We start from the raw sequence: 20790 nt of genomic DNA on the forward strand, positions 1-20790 counted from the left end.
CTGACACCAACTGTGTCTAGTTAAATAACCAGCTCTCGGCTGTCACTATTCACCGGATTCTCAGTCCAGCTCAGCAGCTCAGGCCAGGGCTGCTCACACAGAAACATGTCCAGACCCGTTTCAGCAGTTTTCCATTGTCCATGTTTCTCCAAGATTTTAGCTGTTAGCCATATGTCTACCACTGAAAGCATCAATTTTAAAAACATATTTCACAACAGTGCACCAAGCCGATACTGGTTTTGATCCTGTTTTGAAGCTGAAAGTCAACATAATACAGATGCAATAAACAGCTGCATCTTGAAAAATGCCCTTTTATTGTGATATTTTGCAGCTCCTGGTAACTGGTGAATTTTGCCGGCTCCACCAATGTGTGGTCCTGGATGGCGGTTACTTGGAGTAGTTTGCTGCCACCAATCCTCAGTTACCTCAGGTTTATCTAGCGGTCTGTGGTAAAGGATACAATGCTATTGAAAGGAAATGTCAAAAGAGGCAATTTTTTAAAAAAGATAACACAAAAGGTGTTTTATTGCAAGATAGCAATTGGTACAACTCATTCCTGATGAAGAGCTTAGGCTTGAAATGTCAATTCTCCTGCTCCTCGGATACTGCCTGACTTGCTGTGCTTTTCCAGCACCACACTCTCGACTCTGATCTCCAGTATCTGCAGTGCTCACTTTCTCCCACAACTACCTTTGGGGTCAGGCATAATTAGGACCTTATGAAACTGGTTCAGATAGATCTGCTCCCCTTGAACATCTTATGTCCACTGACATACTGTGAGACATTAGAAATAAAAAGGTCGAGCAAATAGAGCATGAACACTAAGAACAAAGCTTTCCTCCCCCATACTTAACCAATACGTATAAGTGCAGGAATACTGTCCCTGCCTCTGAGCCAGTAGGTTCCGGTTCATGTCTCACCTGTGTCTGAAGAACGTGTGTGTGCGTCTTAACAGGATTGTGACATTCCTGATGAAGGACTTATGCCCGAAGGATCAACAGTCCTGCTCCTCAGATGCTGCCTGACCTGCTGTGCTTTTCCAGCGCCAGCCTTTTTTGGCTGATTCTCCAGCATCTGCAGTTGTCACTTTCTCAGTGTGTCATAACATGTCTGACCAGGTTGATGAAACTAACCTTTACATTGACCATATGGCCAGTGCTCATGTCATGTCTACTGTGTCAAGAAGCCTGGGTTTAAGTCCTACTTGCATCCAAAGGTGGGTCCTTTTGTTTTATTCATTACCAGAACGGGGCCATCGCTGGCTGGCCAGCATTTATTGCCCTTCAACCAATTGGCTTGCATGGCCATTTCGGAGGGCAGTTGAGAATCTACCACATTGCTTTGGGTCTGGAGTCAAAAGTAGTCCAGACCAGGTGAGGATAGCAGATTTCCTTCTCTGAAAGACATTAGTGAGCCAGGTCTGTTTTGCTGACAATTGGCAATGGTTTCATGGTCATGAGTCAATTCTGAATACTAGATTTAAAAAAAAAAAATTGGATTCAATATCCGCCATGGCAAGATTTGAACCCAGGTCCCCAGAACATTACCTGAATTAATAGCCTAGCAATAATACCACTAGGCCATCACCATCATAATATCTCTGAACAGGTTTATCACAAAACATCTATTACATCACGGTGGCTCAGTGGTTATCACTGCTGCCTCACAGCACCAAGCACCCAGGTTTGGTTCTACTAATCAGGTGACTGCCTGTGTGAAGTTTACACATTCTCCGTTTCTGCATGGGTTTCCTCCAGGTGCTCCAGTTTGCTCCCACAGTCCAAAATGTATACAGGTTAGGTGGATTGGCCATGCTAAATTGACCATAGTTAGCATGGGATATGTAGAGTTACAAGGATAGGGTGTAGTGGTGGGGTCTGGGTGGAGCCAATGGATTCTATGATCAACATCTCGACCTTTTCTCTCTCCTTTCATATTCCTGTTCCTCCCGACTTCACAAAACCTAGGTGGTCTGGATGGGCACACTTTTCTCAGAATGGTAGATCTGTTGTTTGATGACCATTGATCTGGATTCTGATCTTTGGATCATTTCTCCATAAGAGAACCTTTGATCTCTTTGATATCCTTCTCCGAGGATGTTGCTCTTTGTAGAAAATGTTGTTGGCCCCTTATCCTATCTGAAGGCACTTTAAATTTCTGAATTCTCTTCTTGGAAGATAGCTGCTCTGTCAAAAACGTATATGTTCTTGACTAAAGTATCCTGTATTACTCAAATCAGGCAAACACTTGCTAATTGGAAGAAGTACTGTTTTCTTTTGTAGGATCCAGGATGCTTTGACCAACAGCTTCTTGACCATGTCCGAGGACTGTAGAAATAGTCTGGCTCCCATGGAGTCAGTGAAGTAGATCTCCCTCAAATTACTGATCAGGCTGGGTGTCTTCAGCCAACCATTGTGATTTTGATGTAGTTGTGTTACTGAAAGTTTGCTGCTGTCTCAGCTTTCCTCAGTCACTGATGTTGAACACTTCCACCAGTCCTATTGTGATGATGTTGCTCCTTGAACAAGGGGAGGCTGTCCTTGGTTTTATTTTCAGGAGGTCATAAAGACACAGACTCCAGGAGGTGTAGGTTTGAAGGGTTTTAGGGCCAGTATGAGGATAGCTAACAGATACTGCCTCAGGCAAAAGAAAGACTTAAAAAAAAAACACTTGTACAATGAAAAGGGGAGTGGCCAGTTCTCCCAGCTGAGCTTCTCTCTGGTTCGGTTTGGTTGTAGCAGTCTGGCTGGTCACTGAAAGCTATCAGTCGCTGTGAAGGTGCTGCTCCCAAAGAAGCAGCTCCACGGCAGAAGGTGTTCCATTGCTGAATCTCTCTGTCTCTCTACCCCCCACACCCCTCCCCAACCCCTCAACATACACACACACACACACCTTTCTTTTGCCAAGGGAATGTTGCAGGAATTTGGAAAAGCATCATAAAAGCATCATTAGGCTGGGATAGTCTGTTGGGTTTTTGAGTAGGTTAAGTTATTCTATATTCTGTTCTCGTTTGTTTGTGTTTCATTCGGTAACATTGCAAATAAATTGTTTTGTTTACAACCAAGTGGTTTGACCAGCTGCAGCACTCCTGGAATATCCACTCTACACCTGCTTAAAACAACTAGCAAAGTTAGGGTCTGGGCTACTCTCTTGAAATGCTGAGGGGGTCTGGCCTGGCCTTACGAAGTTGCCAATATCAAACAGCTGTCTCTCTGTCAGCATTAAAAAGTACCATTTTATGAAGCACTGTGGCAGTGTATATGTGATGGATGTTGAACAGGTCTAACAGGCATCCGTGAGGCACTGGAACCATAAGCAGAATTGAATTCAATCACAGTCTGTAACCACAGCCTTGTATATCCCTATTCAACCATTACCATCAAACCAAGGAAACAACCCTGGTTCAGAGTGAAGGAGGGCATAACAGGAGCAGAATGCAGTTTCCGTAAAGAGGGTGAACTTGGTGAAGCATCAACACCAGACCACATTCATGCCAAGTTACATAAACAGCATGCAGACAGAGTTGGCAATCACACAACCAATGCATCAGGTCTGATTATGGCAGGACTGCAACCACAAAAAAGGTGCTAGATCTTTCAACCATTCATTGCCAATGATTAGGGAGCCCAGCTCAATGCAAAAGACAGACGGAGAAATTTACATCCATCTGGAAGTGACCATGGACAATTCATCTCTGCCTCCTCCCAGCCAGCATCACAGATATCAGCCTTCAGCCTTTCTGATTCACTTCAGATTATAATCAAACAACAGCTGAATTCATCAGATACTACAAAGGATTATGGACCCTGAAATTCCAGAACTACCTCTATCATAAGCCAAATCTGTTCAAAACAGGTGTAACATTGGCAAAGATCCAGCAACCTGGAAAACTGGAGAAACTCAGCAGGTCTGGCAGCATCTGTGGAGAGAAAGCAGAGTTAATGTTTCAGTCCAGTGACCCTGTTTTCTCTCCACAGTTGATGCCAGACCTGCTGAGTTTCACCAGCAATTTCTGTTTGAGATTTCCAGCATCTGTAGTTCTTTGTTAAAATAGAAGACTGCTCGCCTATGTCCGATACACAAAGGACAAATCCAACCAGGCCATTTCGTATCCTTCAGACTACTCTCCACAATCCATAAAATAGAAAAAAAGTGTCATCAGTACAGCTAAGCGGCAGTACTGAGCAATAACCTGCTCACTTGTGCTCAGTTTTGGTTCCACCAGGACCATTTGAGTTTTGACCTCATAGCTTTGATGCTAACATGAAAAAACAAGCTGATTTCAGGGGGAAGGGAGGGTGACTACACAATACAGCATGGCAGCAAAAAGAACACAAGAAAATCTGGAGTGGAGTGTGAATGAGAGCAACTGTTCTTCCAGAAGGTCAGAGTAGAAATGTCAGCTAAAGATGTGCACAATGTCAAGTTCTCTGATACTGAAGCAGTCCAGATCCAACATTCAAACTAAGGCTGATAAATGGCAAGTAATGTTCATGCCACATTAAATGCCAGGCAAAAAACTAGGAGCAGGAGTAGGTGATTCAACCTCTCCAGTCTGCTCTGCCATTTGATACCATCATGGTCGATCTCAGCTCAACCTCAACTCAGAGTCATACAGCATGGGTCCAACTAGACCTCACCATGTTCCCAAACTAAACTAGTGCCACCTGCTTGCATTTAGCCCATTTCCCTCCAAACCTTTCCTTTCCATGTACTTATCCAAATTGCATACAATATTCCAACAGTGGCCTGACTAATGTCCTGTACAGCTGCAACATGACCTCCCAACTCCTGTACTCAATACTCTGACCAATAAAGGAAAGCATACAAACGCCTTCTTCACTAACCTATCTACCTGTAACTCCACTTTCAAGGAGATATGAACCTGCACTCCAGGTCTCTTTGTTCAGCAACATTCCCTAGGACCTTACCATTAAGTTTATAAGTCCTGCTAAGATTTGCTTTCCCAAAATGCAGCACCTCGCATTTATCTGAATTAAACTCCATCTGCCACTTCTCAGCCCATTGGCCCATCTGGTCCAGATCCTGTTGTAATCTGAGGTAACTCTCTTCGCTGTCCACTACACCTCCAATCTTGGTGTCATCTGCAAACTTACTAACTGTACCTCTTATGCTTGCATCCAAATCATTTATGTAAATGACAAAAAGCAGAGGACCCAGCACCGATCCTTGTGGCACTCCACTGGTCACAGGCCTCCAGTCTGAAAAACAACCCTCCACCACCACCCTCTGTCTTCTACCTTTGAGCCAGTTCTGTATCCAAATGGCTATTTCTCCCTTTATTCCATGAGATCTAACCTTGCTAATCAGTCTCCCATGGGCAACCTTGTCAAACGCCTTACTGAAGTCCATATAGATCACATCTACCGCTCTGCCCTCATTAATCCTCTTTGTTACTTTTTCAAAAAAAATCAGTCAAGTGAGACATGTTGACTATCCCTAATCAGTCCTTGCCTTTCCAAATACATGTACATCCTGTCTCTCGGGATGCCCTCCAACAACTTGCCCACCACCAACGTTAGGCTCACTGGCCTATAATTCCCTGGCATGTCCGTACCCCCCTTCTTAAACGGTGGCAACACGTTAGCCAACCTCCAGACTACTGGCGCCACACCCGTGACTATCGATGATATAAATATCTCAGCAAGAGGCCCACCAATCACTTCTCTAGCTTCCCAGAGTTCTAGGGTACACCTGATCAGGTCCTAGGGATTTATCCACCTTTTTAGATTAGATTACATTACAGCGTGGAAACAGGCCCTTCAGCCCAACAAGTCCACACCGACCTGCCGAAGCGCAACCCACCCATGCCTCTGCATTTACCCCTTACCTAACACTACGGGCAATTTAGCATGGCCAATTCACCTAACCTGCACATATTTGGACTGTGGGAGGAAACCGGAGCACCCGGAGGAAACCCACGCAGACACGGGGAGAACGTGCAAACTCCACACAGTCAGTCGCCTGAGGCGGGAATTGAAACCGGGTCTCTGGCAGCAGTGCTAACCACTGTGCCACCATGCCACCCACGATTGAAATGGATACAGAGTCAGCCTACACCCAAGCAAGAAGCCAGGATAATGATAAGGTTTCTCCAGAGATTCTATCTTTTCATTTCCACAAGGTGCCTATGGATCATGAAAGTTGTACAATCCTATCATTGTTTCTCACTCTCTGAATACTTCACTTTTTATTGGCGTTGTAAAATATCATTTAAAATGGGAGTACAAGCACAGGTGGTTTAAAATACAATATGAAAAGTATATATTCTACTGTTACACCCAGTGAATGAACTGCTTTCAAAACTTGCATGAAGAATTGTAATATTTGATGAACATGAAAATGAGTCTTCGATCCAGTGTTCAAAACCATGTCCAAAAATTAAATTCATTACAATGAATCCTCGTCATCATCTTCGATTGCTCTCCACCGCCTTTTAATCAGTCTATGGGTGACCTCGGAGTCATGACATCCAGCACTTCCTCCTCTGTAATAAGGACATTTTGCAAGATGTCATCATCTATTTCTCTACATTCTATATCTTCCATATCCTTTTCCACAGTAAATACGGATGTAAAATACTCGTTTAGTATCTCCTCCATTTTCTGTGGCTCCACATATAGGGCCCCTCAAAGATCAGCAAGGCAGCCTATTCTCTCCCTGGTTACCCTTTTGTCATTAATGTATTTGTAAAAACCCTTTGGATTCTCCTGAACTCTATTTGCCAAAGCTATCTCATGTCCCCGTTTTGCCCTCCTGATTTCCCTTTTAAGTATACTCCTACTTCCTTTATAGGCTTCTAAGGATTCACTCGATCTATCCTGTCTATACCTGACATATGCTTCCTTCTTTTTCTTAACTAAACCCTCAATTTCTTTAGTCATCCAGCATTCCCTACATCTACCAGCCTTCCCTTTCACCCTAACAGGAATATACTTTCTCTGGATTCTCGTTATCTCATTCCTGAAGGCTTCCCATTTTCTAGCCGTCCTTTTACCTGCGAACATCTGCCTAAGTCAGCTTTTGGAATTTCTTGCCTTATACTGTCAAAATTGGCCTTTCTCCAATTTAGAACTTCAACTTTTAGACCTGGTCTATCCTTTTCCATCAGTTTTTTAAATCTAATAGAATTATGGTCACTGGCCCCAAAGTGCTCCTACACTGACACCTCAGTCACCTGCCCTGCCTTATTTCCCAAGAGTAGATCAAGTTTTGCGCCTTCTCAGTAGGTACATCCACATACTGAATCAGAAAATTGTCTTGTACACACTTAACAAATTCCTCTCCATCTAAACCCTTAACACTATGGCAGTCCCAGTCTATGCTTGGAAAATTGAAATCCCCTACCACAACAACCCTATTATTCTTACAGATAGCTGAGATCTCCTTACAAGTTTGTTTCTCAATTTCCCTCTGACTATTAGGAGGTCTATAAATCAATCCCAATAAGGTGATCATCCCCTTCTTATTTCTCAGTTCCACCCAAATAACGTCTCTGGATGTATTTCCAGGAATATCCTCACTCAGCACAGCTTATCAAGAACGTCACTCCCCCTCCTCTCTTGCCTCCCTTTCTATCCTTCCTGTAGCATTTGTATCCTGGAACATTAAGCTGCTAGTCCTGCCCATCCCTGAGCCACGTTTCTGTAATTGCTATGGTATCCCAGTCCCATGTTCCTAACCATGCACTGAGTTCATCTGCCTTCCCTGTTAGGCCCCTTGCATTGAAATAAATGCAGTTTAATTTATTAGTCCTACCTTGTCCCTGCCTGCCCTGACTGTTTGACTCACTTCTGTTCTCAGCTGTACCCGCCTCAGATTGATCTATCTCCCTGGGTCCCACCCCCCACCTTACTAGTTTAAATCCTCCCAAGCAGTTCTAGCCAGTATATTAGTCCCCTTCCAATTTAGGTGCAATCCGTCCTTGTTGTACAGGTCACTTCTACCCCAAAAGAGATTCCAATGATCCAAAAATGTGAATCCTTCCCCCAAACACCAGCTCCTCAGCCATGCATTCATCAGCTCTATCCTCCTATTCCTGCCCTCACTAGCTCATAACACCGGGAGTATTCCACATATTACGACTCTTGAGGACCTCCTTTTTAAATTTCTGCCTAACTCTCTGTAATCTCCCTTTAGAATCTCAACCTTTTCCCTTCCAATGTCGTTGGTTCCAATGTGGACAATGACCTCCTGCTGGCCCCTCTCCCCCATGAGAACATTCTGCACCCTCTCCGAGACATCCTTGATCCTGGCACCAGGGAAGCAACACACCATTCTGCTTTTTCTCTGCTGGCCAGAGAAACATCTGTCTGTACGTCGGACTAGAGAATCCCCTAACACAATTGATCTCTTGGAAGCCGACATACCCCTCGTTGCATTAGAGCCAGTCTCAATACCAGAAACATGGCTGTTCGTGCTACATTTCCCTGAGAATTCATCACCCCCTACATTTTCCAAAACAGCATACCTATTTGTAATGGGGATAGCCACAGAAGTCTCCTGTACTAGGCGCCTACCTCTCTTACCTTTCCTGGACTTAACCCGTCTATGTGACTGTATCGGAGACTTTCCCCTCTTCCTATAACTGCAACCCATCACATACTGTTGCTGTTGCAAATTCCTCATCGCTTCTAACTGTCTCTCCAACCGATCCATTCGATCTGATAAGATTGGCACTCTGCTGATCACAGGCTTCCAGTCTGAAAAGCAACCCTCCATCACCTGCCTCTGTCTTCTACCTTCGAGCCAGTTCTGTATCCAAATGGCTAGATCTCTCTATATTCCATGTGATCTAACCTTGCTAACCAGTCTACCATGAGGCCCCTTGTCGAACATCTTATAGAAGTGCATATAGATCACATCCACTGTTCTGCCCTCAATCCTCTTTGTTACTTTTTCAAAAAACTTAATCAAGTTAGTGAGACATGATTTCCCACACACAAAGCCAAGTTGACTATCCCCAATTAGTCCTTCCTTTCCAAACACTTTACAATAACTTGCAATAAGACTGGATACAACCATTGGCAATTACATTATAGTAGCTGGATTCCCCAACATCCTTGGAGTGACCATTAATCAGCCATAGTACTGTGGCTATAAGCGCAGGTGAGAGGCTGGGAATTCTGTGGAAAACAACTCACTTCTTAACTTTTCCCAACTGGACCATCATCTACAAGGCACAAGTCAGAAATGTGATGGAATACTGCCCACAGAGTCAGAGAGAGAGAGAGAGTCATAAAGTCACACAGCTTGGAAACAAACCACGTGATCCAAACTATTAATACTGACCAAGTTTCTCAAACTAAATCAGTCTCACTTGTCTGCATTTGGCCCATATCCCTCTAAACCTTTCCTATTCATCTAACTGTCCAAATTTCTTTTAAATGCAACCGGACTTGCATCTATCACTTCTGCTGGCAGTATATTCCATATACGAACCACCCTCTGAAAAAAATACCCCTCAGGTCTCTTTCAAGTCTTTCTTCTCTCACCTATAGCTTTGAACTCTCCTATTCAAGGTAAAAGACCTTGGTTATTGACCTTGTCTGTGCCTCGCATGTTTTTTAAGCCTTTATAAAGTCATTCATCAGTCTCCTATGTTCCAGGGAAAAAGGTCCCAGCCTCTCTCTGTAAGTCAAATTCTCCAATCCCAGAAACATCTTTGTAAATCTTTTCTGAACTCCTTCCAATTTAATAACATCCTTCTGTAACAGGGAGACCAGAATTGGACACAGTATTCCCAAAGTAGCCTCACCAGTGTCCTGTACAACTTCATGACATCCCACCTGGGTGCAGCTCCAACAACACTCAAGCAACTCGACACCATCCAGGGCAAAGCAGCTGCTTAACTAGCACCCTAACTAACATCTTGAATGTTGATTCCCTCCCCCACAAATAGTAAATTCTATTGCCACTACGCAAATGACACACTGACTAGAGAGCAGGCTATTGTAGAGTAAGTATTATATAACAGAGGGGTAATTAGTAATCTTTTAAAAGTTTATGGATGAATTACCATAACATGATAGATTTACATAGAACATAGAACATACAGCACAGAACAGGCCCTTCAGCCCACAATGTTGTGCTGACCATTGATCCTCATGTATGCACTCTCAAATTTCTGTGACCATATGCATGCCCAGCAGTCTCTTAAATGTCCCCAATGACCCTGCCTCCACAACTGCTGCTGGCAATGCATTCCATGCTCTCACAACTCTCTGTGTAAAGAACCCGCCTCTGACATCCCCTCTACTTTCCTCCGACCAGCTTAAAACTATGACTCCTCGTGTTAGCTATTTCTGCCCTGGGAAATAGTCTCTGGCTATCGACTCTATCTATGCCTCTCATTATCCTGTATACCTCAATTAGGTCCCCTCTCCTCCTCCTTTTCTCCAATGAAAAAAGTCCAAGCTCAGTCAACCTCTCTTCATAAGATAAGCCCTCCAGTCCAGGCAGCATCCTGGTAGACCTCCTCTGAACCCTCTCCAAAGCATCCACATCTTTCCTATAATAGGGCGACCAGAACTGGACCCAGTATTCCAAGTGCAGTCTAACCAAAGTTTTATAGAGCTGCAACAAGATCTCATGGCTCTTAAACTCAATCCCCCGTTAATGAAAGCCAAAACACCATATGCTCTCATAACAACCCTGTCCACTTGGGTTGCCATTTTAAGGGATCTATGTACCTGCACACCAAGATCCCTCTGTTCCTCTACACTGCCAAGAATCCTATCCTTAATCCTGTACTCAGCTTTCAAATTCGACCTTCCAAAATGCATCACCTCGCATTTATCCAGGTTGAACTCCATTTGCCACCTCTCAGCCCAACTCTGCATCCTGTCAATGTCCCGCTGCAGCCTACAACAGCCCTCTATACTGTCAATGACACCTCCAACCTTTGTGTCGTCTGCAAACTTGCTGACCCATTCTTCAATCCCCTCATCCAAGTCATTAATAAAAATTACAAAGAGTAGAGGCCCAACGACAGAGCCCTGTGGAACACCACTCATCATTTTCCTTCTACTGCTCCTCAGATGCTGCCTGAATTGCTGTGCTCTTCCAGCACCACTAATCCAGAATTTTCCTTCTACTACCACTCGCTGTCTTCTGTTGGCCAGTCAATTCTGTATCCAGACAGCTAAGTTCCCCTGTATCCCATTCCTCCTGACCTTCTGAATGAGCCTACCATGGGGAACCTTATCAAGTACCTTGCTGAAGTCCATATTCACCACATTCACAGCTCGACCCTCATCAACATTTCTAGTCACACCCTCAAAGAACTCGATAAGGTTTGTGAGGCATGACGTGCCCCTCACAAAGCCGTGTTGACTGCATTTAATCAAGCCATCATATTTGAACGTGGGGCATTTCCATCTCAAGCCAAGGGTTTAACTTTGAACAAAGGAAATTGTATAGGCTTGAGGGACAAATTGGTTGTGTTGGATTGTCAAAACACATTCAAAGATATGATGGTACCAGGTCATTTTACTATAAAAACGCGGGTTTACAGTGTTTAGTCAATGCACTGATGAATAGAGGACGCCATTTCTAAAATGCAAACTTTTAAAATGTGTGTTGGCTATAGTGTGATCGCATCACCAACACTAAGTGTTATTTGTATTGTGTGATTATGGTATAGTACAAGGTCATAGAGAAACATAACTATCACGCTATAGAAGAAATGACTGTACACAGGCAAGTTAGTCTTTAAAGAACTGTGTATTTTATAGCAACTATGTATTCCCTCATGTACAAAAACTCAAAAGGTCAGTCAACCTAGATTAATAAATCCAGTTAAGGATTGCATAAAATTTAAAGAAAGAAAACCTATAAAGTTGCCAGGAATAATAAGCCTGAGAATTGGAAGCAGCATTTGTACACAGCAAAGTTGGACCAAGAAAATTGATATGAAAAAAGAAAAATAGAATGTATATAAATTAATGAGAAAGGAAAAAAAGCCTTCGATATGAAGGAAATGTTTGGCCATGAAGAATGTGGGTTAGACACGTTTGCAGCGGGGGAGTAGAGAAATACCAGAGAAGCTAAATGATGCCTTTGTCTCTCTTCATTGAAGATGCAGCAATAAATCTCAGAATCACACATCCAAGGGCAGACACTAGACAGAAGAAAAACCAAAGATTTGAAAGAAGCGTTCATAAGAAGGTTGTGTAAGAAACTGGACTGCAGATTGAGTAACCCCCAAGACCTGAAATTTTTCATTCAATAATGCTGAAAGAAACTGGATGTATTAGTGATCATTGAGTGTGGAACTGTACTGCACAGGAACAGGCCCTTTGGCCCATGATGTTGTGTCAAACCTAAAGTCAAATTAAACTAAATCCTTTCTGCCTGCCCTTGGTCCATACCCCTCCATTCCCTGCAGATTCATGTGCTTATCTAAAACCTCCTTAAATGCTCCAGTCATATCTACCTTCGAGGAGAAAGTGAGGGCTGCAGATGCTGGAGATCAGAGCTGAAAATGCGTTGCTGGAAAAGCGCAGCAGGTCAGGCAGTATCCAAGGAACAGGAGAATCGATGTTTCGGGCACCAGCCCTTCTTCAGCCCTTTCCTGAAGAAGAGCTGGTGCCCGAAACGTCAATTCTCCTGTTCCTTGGATGCTGCCTGACCTGCTGCGCTTTTCCAGCAACACATTTTCAGCTCATATCTACCTTCAACAACACCCCAGACTCCTACCACTCTCTCTGTAAAAAACTTCCTCTCTCACCTTAAATGGATACCCCGAGTATTAGACTTTTCAACTCAGGGGAAAAAAAGATTCTGTCAACCCAATCTACACCTCTCAATTTTACAGACTTCTCTCAAGTCTCCCCTCAGCCTCTACTGCTCCAGAGAAAACATTCCGAGTTTGTCTTGCCTCTCCTTATAGCTCATACCCTCTAATTCAGATAAACCTCTTCTGCACCATCTTCAAGACCCCTATATCATTCCTATAATGTGGCAACTGGAATGGAATTTGGCCAAACCAAGTTTTTATAAAGCTGCAACATGACATCCTGATTCTTGTACTCAGTTCCCCGACCAATAAAGGCAAGTATGCCATATGCCTTCTTTACCACCCAATCTACTTGTGTATCCACTTAGAGGGAGCTATGAACTTGAACCCAAAGATCCCTCTGTACACAGTGCTGTTCACGGTCCTGCCAGTAACTATATACTTTTCCTTAACAATTGATCTCCCAAAGTGCAGCATCTCCCACCTGGGTTAAACTCCATCTACCATCTCTCCATTCATATCTGCAACTGATTCATATCGCATTGTATCCTTTGACAATCTTCCACACCATCCATAACTCCACTAATCTTTGTATCATCTGCTGACTCACTAACTCAACCATCTATATTTTCATCCAAGTCACTTCTATACATCATAAACAGCAGAGGCCCCCATATGGATCCCTGAGGAACACCACTAGTCATGGATCCCCAGCCAGAGAAACACCTTTCCACCACTAGTCTCTGTGTTATATAAGTAAGCCAGTTCTGAATTCACACAGCCAAGTCACTGTGGATCCCATGCATCTTAATCTTCTGGATGAGCCTACCATGAAGGACCTTGTCAAAAGCTTCACTAAAATCCATGTCAGCATCATTCACTGCTCTTCCCTCAATTATCTCAGTCACCTCCTCGAAAAATTCAATGAAGGTAGTAAGACATGACCTGCCCTACACAAAGCCACGCTGACTCTAATGAACGTAAATCCTATCTCTAAGGATTGTCTCCAATAACTTCCCAACCACCGGTGTGAGACTCACCAGTCTGTAGTTTCCTGGATTGTCCCTATTTCCCTTCTCGAACAGAGGAGCAACATTAGCTACTCACCAGTCCTCCAGGACCTCTACAGTAGCAAATGCAAAGATCTTGGTCAAGGCCCCAGTGATCTCCTCCCTTGCTTCTCTCAGTAATCAGGGGTAGATACCATAGGGCCCAGGGGCCTCATCCATCTTAATGCTCTTCACATACCCAATACCACTTCTTTCTTAACTTCAAAATGCTCATGCTTCACCCACATCTCACTATCCTCCACATCTTCCTTCTGGGTGAATACCAAAACGAAGTACTCTTTCAAAGTTCTAGAGAGGCTGCAATGATTCCTGCAGTTTGGAAGATAACAAATGTTACTTCATCATTGAAAGGGAATGAGAGAAAATGGGGTACTGCACAACTATTAACCTTAAGTCAGTACTAGGGAAAAGTCTGGAATCCAATCTAAAGGAGGGGATAAATGGACCCTTGGATAATAATGCTCTGATTGGGCAGAGTCAGCAGGAATTTGGTGAAGGGAAATAGTTTTTGAACTGGTTGGAACTTGTTGAGCATGTTATGAAAAAGTTCGACCTCAGACCTTCGAGTGACCATCCTCCAAGGTGGACTTCGGGACAGGCAAAGTGGCCGAGCAGAGGCTGATAGCCAAGTTCGGTACACATAGGGAGGGCCTCAACCAGGATCTTGGGTTCATGTCACACTACAGGTGACCCCACTGCACTACACTCTCCTACAGACCCATACACTCACGCGGACTCTCATACGCTTACACATACACTCCCACACGCACCCTCTCATACATCTATACTCCTTTACACTCATAGATACATGCTCTCTCACAGACACTCATACCCACCACGCATGCCCACACAGGTTTGTGGGGTGAATTTTTACTTGCAGAATTACATTTTATTTTGCTCCAAAACTGCATGAATCAATGTAAGATTCTGTAAATCCTTTTTTAAAGCTTAGAACAGTCTGACCAAACGTCTTCTTCACTATTCTATCTACCTGCGACCTGGTGGGCAAGTTGTTGGAGGGAATCCTGAGGGACAGGATGTACATGTATTTGGAAAGGCAAGGACTGATTAGGGATAGTCAACATGGCTTTGTGCGTGGGAAATCATGTCTCACAAACTTGATTGAGTTTTTTGAAGAAGTAACAAAGAAGATTGATGAGGGCAAAGCAGTAGATGTGATCTATATGGACTTCAGTAAGGCATTCGACAAGGTTCCCCATGGGAGACTGATTAGCATGGTTAGATGTCACGGAATACAGGGAGAAATAGCCATTTGGATACAGAACTGGCTCAAAGGTAGAAGACAGAGGGTGGTGGTGGAGGGTTGTTTTTCAGACTGGAGGCCTGTGACGCAGTGGAGTGCCGCAATTACATAAATGATTTGGATGCGAGCATAAGAGGTGCAGTTAGTAAGTTTGCAGATGACACCAAAATTGGAGGTGTAGTGGACAGCGAAGAGGTGTATTCCTCAGATTACAACAGGATCTGGACCAGATGGGCCAATGGGCTGAGAAGTGGCAGATGGAGTTTAATTCAGATAAATGCGAGGTGCTGCATTTTGGGAAAGCAAATCTTAGCAGGTCTTATACACTTAATGGTAAGGTCCTAGGGAGTGTTGCTGAACAAAAAGACCTTGGAGTCCAGGTTCATAGCTCCTTGAAAGTGGAGTCGCAGGTAGATAGGATAGTGAAGAAGGCGTTTGGTATGCTTTCCTTTATTGGTTAGAGTATTGAGTACATAAGTTGGAACGTCATCTTGCAGCTGTACAGGACATTGGTTAGGCCACTGTTGGAATATTGCCTGCAATTCAGGTCTCCTTCCTATTGGAAAGATGTTATGAAACTTGAAAGGGTTCAAAAAAGATTTACTAGGATGTTGCCAGGGTTGGAGGATCTGTGCTACAGGGAGAGGCTGAACAGGCTGGGGCTGTTTTCCCTGGAGCGTTGGAGGCTGCGGGGTGACCTTATAGAGGTTTACAAAATCATGAGGGGCATGGATAGGGTAAATAGGCAAAGTCTTTTCCCTAGGTTCGGGGAGTCCAGAACTAGAGGGCATAGACTTAGGGTGAGATGGGAAAGATATAAAAGAGACCTAAGGGGCAACTTTTCATGCAGAGGGTGGTACATGTATGGAATGAGCTGCCAGAGGAAGCGGTGGAGGCTGGTAGAATTGCAACATTTAAGAGGCATTTGGATGGGTATATGAATAGGAAGGGTTTGGAGGGATATGGGCCGGGTGCTGGCAGGTGGGACTAGATTGGGTTGGGATATCTGGTCGGTATGGACGTGTTGGACCAAAGCGTCTATTTCCGTGCTGTACATCTCTATGACTCTTTGACCATTGGGGCACAGACAGCCTCACACAGGGCACCTCACTCCTTCAATGCATTATCTGGGCCAACATGGCACCTATTGTTAAAATTCACTTGAGAATGTAACTGCAAGAAAGTTCTGGGATTTACATATGAAAAAACTGAAACCAACATGTCCATTCTAAAAGATGAGAGACTTAAATAATCCAGGTCATTTTCAATATATAATTTCAGTTACATCACACTGTAAACTTTTGCTCTAAATTCTGTGCCCTATGATCTTATATTACACCTGATCAAGGAGCAGTGCCCTGAAAGCTAGTGCTTCCAAATAAACCTGTTGGACTATAACCTGGTGTTGTGTGATTTTTAACTTTGTACACCCCATTCGAACACCAGCACCTCCAAATCATTTATTGGACAGTATCGCTATGTTCCATTATGACATGGGCCTCAGTTGATCACATCTTCTGGAAGTGATCTTGTGTTTTGTAAATATAGCATCACTTAGTGATGCCTGATCATTGTTTAGGCCAGAGAGTCTTGGTTGATATTTTGCATCAGGTATTTGCTTGTTCCTGGTGTTATATGTGCCTCTCTAGAGTAACCATATAGTGAACAGACTCTCTTGATCAAGGTAGTGTCTGTCCTCTTGGGATTTTGAGAACAGATCTTACATGGGGCTGAGTGATGTGGGCCATGGTGAGATTGGAGATAAAACTGGACAAGTCAAGTGACGCCCAACTTTACATGGGAGAATCTGACTGTCTTTTCACAAATGGCAAGTTACGTTTCTTATGGGCAGTGAGTTGCCGATTGATGGCGATTAAAGTTTGTTAACTGCTTTGTTGACCCTCCACCACTTCCCATTTTATCAAACTCACAAGATTAGATTAGATTCCCTACAGTGTGGAAACAGGCCGTTTGGCCCAACAAGTCCACACCGACCCTCTGAAGAGTAACCCACCCAGACTCATTCACTTAACACTATGGGCAATTTAGCACGGCAAATCCACCTAACCTGCACATCTTTGTGACTGTGGGAGGAAACTGGAGTACCCGGAGGAAACCCACACAGACACGGGGAGAATGTACAAACTCCTCACAAACAGTCGCCTGAGGCTGGAATCGAACCCGGGTCCCTGGCGCTGTGAGACAACGATGCTAACCACTGAGCCACCGTGCCACCCTCCACGATAAAGAAATCTGGACATGGCAGTCAGGGCAGGTACCTGGAGACATCAGCTGTGCTGGATGTGAGAGGACACCATACTGCTCAGCACCAACAGTATCTCAGAGCACCAGCCACATGCACCCATCATCCACATACCTTGCTGTCACTGCCCCACACAGACTGCAGAGGCCCAGTAAGGAGTCAGAGGGAATGCTGATCATAGCCTCTCATGATCTAAAACATCACGCACTTTCTCCCACACTCACACCAAACATTTACATACCCAGAAGGGCTCTAACACACAACTGAATGGTTTGCACAAGTGTTTAAACAAAATGGTAGCTACGGCCTTTATAAATATGCCTACGGAAATTGTGGAGAAACGGAGGACTGCGGATGCCAGAGCCGAAACATGTGGCACTGGAAAAGCACAGAAGGTCAGGCAGCATCCGAGGAGCAAGACAATCTGAGGAGCATTCCTGGTGAAGGGCTAATGCCGAAATGTCGACTCTCCTGCTCCTCTGATGCTGCCTGACCATATGTGCTTTTCTAGCGCCACACTAATCAATACTGAAATTGTGGTTTAATTACAGAGTCCTGGTCATTTTAAATATTCAGGTTTTCCTTCTACTTCTTTCTGCTAGACATTTTCCATGAAGCTTCTTTAAAATTTACTGGTTTCAATTTAAATAAATTCTGGGGCCTTCCTGATTCTACAGCCCTGATCTAAGGGGGGTTTTAACCTCGGCTTGAAGCCTCATTTTGTGCAACCTGCAGGCCCAAAGCTGAGATGCACATTAGAAAGAAGAAGAAATTTTTAAAAATGTTCTTTGCCTTCACAGCTTTGCACACTTTTTCCTGACATTATTGCCAACATTATTCCCTTCTCCCTTCAGAAAATTCTTTAACGGTTTCTCTGGAGCATTGAGTTGTTTTTTATAGGGATTCCTTCACAAAGGCCTTGGCTTTTTCTCAGTATACAAATTGCCCATTTCTGAGAGACAACAGTACATACACGGATAAAGATACAGTGGAGACAGAGCTCATTAAAATGTCCTTAAGTCCTTAAATATTCTTAACTACCCCACCCCGCACCTGCAGGGGAAACGTTCCAAGACTTACCACAGAAGCTGGAAACTGCATACCCATTCATTTAAGTGGGAAGCGTACCTTCCCAGCAGCCTCCTGGTCCCTGGTTCTGGAACGTTCCCTATAATACGTTCAGGCTGCGGTAAGCATGCAGGTAACTGAAACAGTGGTAACCAGACCCGCGGATGTGGGGGTCACCCTACACTGGAGACAGCTTACTCACTTTCACTACTCAGGGTCACTAATGTCCTTTAGGGAAGGAAACTGCCATCCTGACCTGGTCTGGCCTACAGCAATGTGCTTGACTCTTAACAGCCCTCTGGGTAATTAGGTATGGGTCGTAAATGCTGGCTCAGCCAGTGATGCCCACATCCCGTGAATGAATAAAAGATTAAAAGGTTCCATAACTAACCCCAAATGTTATTACCCGGGAGAGTTGGCAGATGACCAGGTTGCAACTCTTCGAGGTCTTCTCACTTCCTGATGTAGGGTACATCTTGCAGGGTTATTCTTCAAAGTTCTGCTGAAAAAGCAAGGATTTTCTCAGGCTCTTTAAACACTGGTCTCTGTGCCAAGTGTATGCCTTATTTGGAACTGTCTGTGCAGATGACCAATCTGGAATGTTGTGTCCCTGTTTGGTAGAGACAGAATTTATTGATTTCCTGCAATTTTAGCTCTTAGCAGACCGGAATAACTCGGCATCATTTCATTCACATATCAGCCTATTGGAAAGCATCCTCTCAGTTCCAGCTATCTTCAGCCTTATCCAACAGTGGCTGGCTATACTCTTTTTTTAACCCAGAGCCCCATCTGACTTCTTCCATCTTCTGAGGAAAGTTGTACCTTTAGCCTGCTGAGCGTGCCCTGTTGTTACTTCCACAGGTTCCGCAGTCTGTCAGTAATTACGGTTCCGCTGCTGACTGATTGTGTCTTAAAGTGTTAAATTCTCTCCAAAGCTTTTCTTTTCTCTTGGTCTCTGTGATTCCTTCTTGTTGTGGGGATCAGATCTGCACTGTTGGAATTGGCATTTTTCCCAGACTCCTGGGACCTTGCGATATTTTCTACTGGAATGTGGGACTGGGTAAGGGTAGCTTCGACATGGTATTAGGATTATCCCATTCAGAACTAACACCTTACACAGCATTTGCGTTTCCATTAACCTACTCATTAGGCTACTCGAAATTTTAATGTCTATGTTTCCTGACCACAAGCCTGAATTTGCCCAGTTTGTGTACCGGTGTTCTCTTGTCCTGCTGACATGGTTTAACTTGAAGCAATATTCATGATTAATCTTTGCTGTTCCATTTAGGATTTACTTGTGTTTATTTAGTTTCCTCATTTGGCTAATTCCGCATGTGAGAGGCGCTTGCAAATGTTGTTGTTTCTGCAAACTGCACAAGGCTGAATTATGAGTGGGGGTGTATATTAAACTAAATATGCTTGCACAAACAGCTACAAGTAGCTGCATCTTGCCTCTGCAGAAATTGCAAGGCAGAATCATGAGGGTGTATACCAAGAAATAACTAACTAAAAAGGGAGGTGGTCAACTGGTAGAAACAGATGTATTGACATGACAATTGCAATTGTCATGCACTTGGGAGTTAGTATGAACAAGATAACAAGTAAGGCAAAAATAAATATGAGTGGGGCGGGGAGGGGGGTGCGACAGGCTTAGAGTAGTGGGAAATGTAAACAGAGGCGGTGTGAAGCTAGAGCTTGTGATCGGCTACACGCAACAGCAAAAGCAACCAACGGGGTAAAAGGGGAGTACCGAGAGACTCAACTGAACTGTATTAATTGTAATGTAATCTTCTGATCAGTGTGCCTACTTTGTGGTCACCCGGGCTTGCAAGAATGTATGAATAAAGACTGCTTCGGAATTTGACTCGGACTAAAATTATTTGGCAGTGAGCTTCGTTTCTCACACGCAGAATCATTACAGCACAAAAGGAGGCCATTCAGCCCATTGTGCCAGCACCAGCTCGATTACCCAGAGCCAATCTCCTGCCTTTTCCCCATACCCCTGCACACCATTACAATCCAAATAATAAGTTTTACATTTTTTCCATACTTCTTCATAACTCAGTTTTTTGACACCAAAACCCATACAATCTCATATTCATAGAGACTATGGCTAATGTCTCACACCCCTATGCTAGCCACATATTCCTTTCGGCAAGGAGCCCAAATCTTTTGACTGTTTTGACGATATACCTCATTGTGTTTGTTGATTGCTATTCTGCAAATGATTGCATGTGCCAAGAACAAAGTCCACTGCCGCTCCCAGATCTTTCAGCATTTCCTATCCGTTCAACACAATTGAGCACGTCTCTCATTTTTCTAAAAGTTGAAAGCCTTGTTCCTGTCCGAATTGAATTGTCTTTAC

The 20790-nt window shown here is 43.9% G+C and overlaps 1 protein-coding gene across 8 annotated transcripts in view; it reads right to left on the reverse strand.

The window, feature by feature from the left end:
* zbtb38 (zinc finger and BTB domain containing 38) overlaps positions 1-20790 on the reverse strand; it is a 143608-nt gene that overhangs the window by 91630 nt on the left and 31188 nt on the right. For 2 of the 8 annotated variants that reach the window (XM_087993290.1, XM_087993294.1), the window contains exon 4: positions 18832-19035. The exons of 2 other annotated variants lie outside the window; for them this stretch is intronic. The gene's annotated coding sequence lies outside the window, so the exon portion shown is untranslated. Of the gene's footprint in view, positions 1-6192; positions 6509-18816; positions 19036-20790 lie in introns of those variants that run through there. 4 more of the 8 variants (XR_015759095.1, XM_087993292.1, XM_087993293.1 and 1 more) reach the window with 4 other exon arrangements.

Source organism: Chiloscyllium plagiosum, unplaced genomic scaffold, assembly GCF_037043375.1.
Source record: "Chiloscyllium plagiosum isolate Xiang-an unplaced genomic scaffold, Cpla_swu_hap1 HiC_scaffold_13, whole genome shotgun sequence".
NCBI classification, from domain to species: Eukaryota; Metazoa; Chordata; class Chondrichthyes; order Orectolobiformes; family Hemiscylliidae; genus Chiloscyllium; species Chiloscyllium plagiosum.